Genomic DNA, 6,851 nt, shown 5'->3' with positions numbered 1-6,851 from the left:
TAAATGTCCCATCTGGCAAAGAAGGTCAACAGCGGAGGTGGTATTCAGCCGGTTCTGACCAGTTCTGGGGAACCGGTAGCAGAAATTTTGAGTAGTCTGGAGAACCAGCAAATCCCACCTCTGACTGGCCCCGCTAACCCCATCTATCCTCTGCCTCCCATTGAGTCCCAGCTGATTGGCTGAGTCTTCTTTGGTTTCCCTGCACAGGAGATCGGAGCGGGAAAGTAGGTTAGTGGGGTGAGGAGGGAATGGATATTTTGCAGTATCCTTCCCCTGCATGCCCACCAAGCTACGCCCACCAAGCCACACCACACCTACCAAGCCACAACCACAAAACCAGTAGTAAAATTTTTTGAATCCCACCACTGGTCAACAGTACTTTAAAATCCAAAGATCAAAAGTTCATTAGATGCTGCCTCAGCTATGGATCAAGGAAGTGATGAAGGCAACTCTTTGAGGACATGACATTAAATATATATATTTAGTGGGGCGTGTTGGGGGTACATGAGGATAAGTCTTCCAGGCATGACATTCATCCAATTAAAAAATATGTTTCAAAATTTGACTTAATGGTAAATTAACATTAAGAACAAAACATCAAGGCTTGTGATGTTCCACCAACGCATTTATGTGGCCAAAGGACTCCAAGGGATTGTAATATTCCTTGGCCACTGTTTAAAAGGTTTGGCTTTCCTAACCTTAATTTTGTTTATTCTGAACATTTTGGCATGGCTGCGATTCCTTCTTTTAACCACTGCAATTTACCCTGCCCACGAGAAGTGAAATGTTTTCCCGCCCCCCCTTCTTGGCATATCCAAAATATAAACAAGAAAGATAATTTTTCAGATCAACCCCTCTTTCTGGGTTAAGAGAGTCTTCGGCATTTTTGCTAGTCATACCAGCATGCCACAGACACTTTCCCCATGAAAATAAACAAAGGAGAAAGAGAGAAAACTTTACACCATCTGGAAGGGCTTAAAAAAAATGACCTGAAGAGAATTTGACGTCTCGCTGAAGATTGTGCATTATTGGCACATGAAGGTGGGCGCTTTGCCTGTGGGAATAAATTGCTGGGGCAGCCTGGTCCTGCGAACATAGTAAATGCATTATTAACCTGGCTTGAAGCCATGAAATGATAACCATTAAAATATATGCAATTCCAGGGAAGATTAATTTTCCTTTGCAACAGCATAGGTTTAGCTCTTCCAAAAGAAAATCATATAGTCCATTTTTCCTAAAGTTAATTTGGTTTGTTGATGCTCCCAACTTTCTTCTAACATCGCAAGGTGTTATTCCCACCTCTCGTTTCATCTCAACAATCCAGTAAAGGTGGGATGATCTGACAGAAACTGGCCAAAGATACTGTGGCTGAAGATGGATTAGAAGATGGAAAGAAAGAAAGAAAGAAAGAAAGAAAGAAAGAAAGAAAGAAAGAAAGAAAGAAAGAAAGAAAGAAAGAAAGAAAGAAAGAAAGAAAGAAAGAAAGAGGAAGCAAGGAAGGAAGCAAGGAAGGAAGGAAGGAAGGAAAGAAAGAAAGAAAGAGGGAAAGAAAGAGGGAGGGAAGGAAGGAGGGAGGGAGGGAGGAAAGAAGGAAGGAAGGAAGGAAGGAAAGAAGGAAGGAAGGAAGGAAGGAAGGAAGGAAGGAAGGAAAGAAAGAAAGAAAGAAAGAAAGAAAGAAAGAAAGAAAGAAAGAAAGAAAGAAAGAAAGAAAGAAAGAAAGAAAGAAAGAAAGAAAGAAAAAGTCTTTATTCCATAGACATTTTTAAAAGACCACATGACAGAAGCTAAGATAACACAGAACATAGAAAAATAGAACTGGAAGGGATCTTGGAGGTCTTCTAGTCTAACCTTTTGCTTAAGCAGGAGACCCTATACTATTTCAGACAAATGGCTGTCCTATCTCTTCTTAAACACCTTGAGTGATGGAGCATCAACAATTTCTGAAGGCAAACCGCTCCACTGACTAATTGTTCTCATTGACAGGAAATTTCTCCCTTCTTCCCTTGGGCTGGTACTCTCTTTAATGCTCTTCCATCTGTTGCTTCTTGTCCTGCCCTCTGGTGTTTTGGAGAATGAGTTGACCTTCTCTTCTCTGTGACAGCCTGTCAAGTACTGGAAGACTGCTAGCCTACCACCCTACTCCTTCCCTTTGTTAGACTAGTTCCTTCAATTGTTCATTGTACAGTCTAGCCTGCAGACCCTTAATCTTCTTTGTTGTTCTTCTCTGCACTCTTTGTAGAGTCTCATTTTTTTCTGGTACCATAATGTTCAATATTTGATGGATAGATCCAATAAAAAATTCAAAAATTTGCTTCTGAAAAGTAGGAAAATCCCTACTTTTAGAAATTCTAATCTGGGATTCCTCAACCTGGTGTAGGCCAGGTAAGGTCCTTGGTGCTCTTCTCTTGAGCTTGGTTGTTTTCTTTCAAATGTTTCATTACCACACTAGGTGACATCATCAGTGTACTGATCAAGAGTACCAAGAATGCCACAATCCAATCCTGAGCTTCAACTATTCTCTTCTATCAGTAAACTATGTACGTTGGCATTAAAATTTCTAGAAATCTCAGCTTTCTAACCCACAGAGAGTGCCAGAGTTATGGAAGGCCACAAAACAGAACCTTGATCCAATCCAGTGCCCTACTCTTAAATATTTATTTGTTTGTTTGTTTGTCAAACATGTACAAGATAACAAGTATAAGTATGAACATAAAGAGGAACAAAGGGAGTAAATACAGATAAATGGGGATGGTGAGACAGGGACGGTAGGCACACTGGTGCGTTTATGCACACCCCCTTTAAGGACCTCTTAGGAATAGGGTGAGGTCCACGGTAGACACTTTGAGGTTGAAGCTGTGAAGGGTTGAGGCTGTAACAACGGAGTTGGGTAGGGCGTTCCAGGCGTTGACCACTGAAATCGTATTTTCTGCAATCGAGTTTGAAGTGGTTTACCTTGAGTTTGTATCAGTTGTTTGCCCATGTATTATTGTGATTGAAGCTGAAGAAGCTGTTGACAGGTAAGATGTTGTAACAGACAATTTTGTGAACTATGCTTAGATTGGACCATGGACGGCGCAGTTCCAGATTGTCCAGTCCCAAAATTTCGAGCCTGGAGCCAAAGGGAATTCTATTGTGAGTGGAGGAGTGGAGAACTTTTCTCGAGAAATACCTCTGAACCTGCTCAATTGTGTTAATGCCTGATATACAGTGCTGAGTTCAAGGCGGACGAGCCGTATTCGAGAATTGGTTTGGCGAAGGTATTGTATGCCCTAGTTAGCAATTCAATGTTGCCGGAGAAGAAGCTTCGCAAAATAAGAATTTAAGAATTCTTAAAGACTTTTTGGGCAATGCTATTACAGTGAGCTCTGAGGGTTAGATTGTTTGAGATAAGTACTCCTAGGTGCTTGACAGAGGTTATAAATCTATCATATCCTAGAAAGCATGGAACCAGTGAGATGAATCACAAGGTGGGGATGATAGCACTGGTGGAGATGATCAGCCCCACAAAGCAATGCGACTTTGCTCCTTCAGAGAAATGGGGGCAGTCTGGAAGTTCAAGAGTTGTGTTAAGGCCTGTAAAAATTCACATGAGTCCCAAGAGGAGGCTTACAAAGCGTTATTTATATCGCTTGTTTCAGCCTCGCAGGACAGTTGTAAAGTTCGTATAGAGCCATATTTACAACAAGCATGTGGGAGAACCCTGGAATTTGATACTCTGGAATTTCTCTCCAGTTTGGTGTTGGATATCAGTCTAAGCTTATTCTCTGAGGCGGCTTGAAATGCAACTTATGATAGGACATACGCAGTCACCTCAGGTGTAATTCTGCATGCCTTAAAACCAAATGGTGTTCCCCAAATGATGGATGTCTTTCATGCCAATAGTTCATTTTTTTTACAAGCAGATTTTGCTGCTTTTGAGAAAATATCTTAAGCTGGGATTGTTACCAGAAAAAGTTACGTGGATCCATCAAAATGAAATAGGTACAGAAGGAGTCTTATTTATAGATGTATGGGTTGGGGTTTTTTTTGCTAATAGTTACCATTATCTATTTCTGAAATAACAACAACAACAACAAACAACAAATAACAACAACCAGCAACCAGCAACCACCAACCACCAACCACCAACCACCAACAACAACCAAAACCAACACCAACACCAAGCACAACCACCAGCACCAGCACCAGGCACCACCACCACCACCACAACAACAACAACAACCAACAACAACCAACAGCAACCAACCAAACAAACAACAAACAACAAACAAACAAGAACAAACAACAAACAAGAACAACAACAAGTAACAAAGAACAAACATCAACCACAACAAACAACAAACAACAACCACAACAAACAACAAACAGCAAACAACAACAAACAGCAACAACAACAACAAACAACAAACAACAAACAACAAGGACTTGATAGCTAGACAAAAATGCCAAACCCAATCTGAACATCTTGCTGACTGTGCAGCAATAACAATAATAATAATAACAGCAGCAACAACATCTGCTATAATAATAGTAACAAGAATAAGAACAAGAACAACAAGAAAAACAAGAATACTAATAGTGTTTTCTTTCAATCAAACTTAATTTGTAGGTTTGGCCTAATTTATCTAAACACCAAATTCATTATCTTGCTTGAGGGCCAATAGATTTTAACTTATTTTGAGAAAAATACAAAACCTTTCCTATTCTAGCACTGTCCAAGCCTAATGACCCTAGACTTTCCATAGAGAAAGCCAGTAGGTCAATTTGACCTAAGGCTTTTTTCAGCCATGCTTATTTCAAGAGCTCTCTAATTACCAATGGGGCCAAACCTATAAGAAGTAACATTAACTTCAGCCAATAGAGAGTAAGAAGAAATCATGTTCTAGCATGCAATGAGAGTGAACCTGTCTACACATACAGTAGGATAACCATTTGATATAGATAGAGATGATATAATAGATAGATAGATGATTGATTGATGGCTAGCTGATTATTTCATAGACAGACAGGAAGATAGATAGATTGATAGATGGACAGATGATTAATAGATGATTGATACAGGACATTGATTAATAATGGTAGATAGATAGATGATAGATAGATAGATAGATAGATAGATAGATAGATAGATAGATAGATAGATAGATAGATATAGGTAAAGATAGATATAAAGGCTTATTATATATAGATATGTACGTGCTCTTTCTTGTTAAAGAAAAATCTCAATGGTTCAAAAATCTCCATGCAGGCTCTCACTGAGTTGTGTTACTGTCAAAAATGGAACAAACTAAATTATGACATTGGTGCAAAAAAGTTTTGAAACCAGGAGAAAATGGTACATTTAAAGAAGCAGCCTTTCTGTGTCTGTACGTGTGTATGTGTGAAATCACAGGTCAAATCACACACACCCCAATTAAAAAACAAACATGATTTTGGCGCTTCAAGAAAAAATCTTTTTCCAAAAAGCATTTCCCAAAACTGAAATCAAGACAATTTCTTTTGGATGGAACGTGGGCTTAGATTTGGCTGACTGGAAAAAGAAAAAAGGGATTTGAGAACCATGGTGCTTAAGTCAATGAAAACGTCAGGATTACAGAACGAGTGTGTGATTTACTTCAGTGTGTTTCCTGGCAGCTTAATCAACCATCAACCTAAGCATTTATTATTCAGTTTATTTGGTCCAGATGCTATCAAAGCTTCTGAAAGTCTACGGTGGTTAGAGGTTTTGGAGGAATGAATTGCATTTCCTAAACCAATAACCCTTTTTAAAAAAGAAGTTGAAGGAAGCTGATAAAATGTAACATTAATTTATTTTTACTATGTTATTTACGGGGCATCTGGAATAACCAGCTTGATAACACATTGAAGGGTTGTTTGTGAGATCAGTTTCTCATTAGAACGAAGCTAATACAACATTTTTTGAGTTTTTGACTTTGAATGTTTCAGAGATTAAAGGTTGACTGAGCTTAGTGGTTTTCTTTCAGATGTTTCATTACCAAACTAGGTGACATCATCAGTGCACTTATGTTGCTACCTAGCAGAAATAGGAAAATAATGGCAAAAAAGCAAGAAAGATGGTGCATATGTATATGTATATGTATACGTAACGTATACGTATACGCATACGTATACGTATACATATACGTATACGTATATGTATATGTATATGTATATGTATATATATATGGATCTTTGGTTATTTGGGTTTCTCAGCGTAAAATTGGAAGTATCTGGCGACGTTTGATGAAGTCTCATTCATCATCTTCAGGCTTGTGTCTTCAGCTTTGTGCTTCTCGGAGAAGCACAAAGCCAAAGACACAAGCCTGAAAATGATGAATGAGACTTCATCGAAACGTCACCTAGATACTTCCAATTTTACGCAGGAGAAAACCCAAATAACCAAAGATCCACATACAAATACCCGCGAAAACCTCAGAAAATATATATTATGTATTGTGTTCAGAAGCGTGATGATGGCAGATGAGATTCTGCTGAAACATTGTGACGTTTTGCCAAATGCACACACCGTAGAACACAAAAACACAGTCAGAAGAGAAGAAAATATTTCCTCCCTCTTCCAGCACCTTAAAGCCACAGGACATGAAATTAATCACTCTGCTAAACAACTAATCCCCACAACACTGTCAGATTATTTACTAAGTCTGTATTACTATTCTTCTTCTCATCCTATTCCCTTATCTCCTTATAACTATAACTTTGTTGCTTGTATCTTACGATTTATATTGTTTACTTAGTATCCAATACCATTTATGATGATTGCTTATTTAGTATCCTATGACTATCACTAAGTGTTGTATCTTATGATTTATGATGATTATATTTTATGATTA

This window comes from Notechis scutatus, chromosome 4 (assembly GCF_049901735.1).
Source record: "Notechis scutatus isolate UNSWTSFEM ecotype Mainland chromosome 4, rNotScu1.2, whole genome shotgun sequence".
Classification (NCBI taxonomy): domain Eukaryota; kingdom Metazoa; phylum Chordata; class Lepidosauria; order Squamata; family Elapidae; genus Notechis; species Notechis scutatus.
This window is presented reverse-complemented; position numbering follows the sequence as displayed.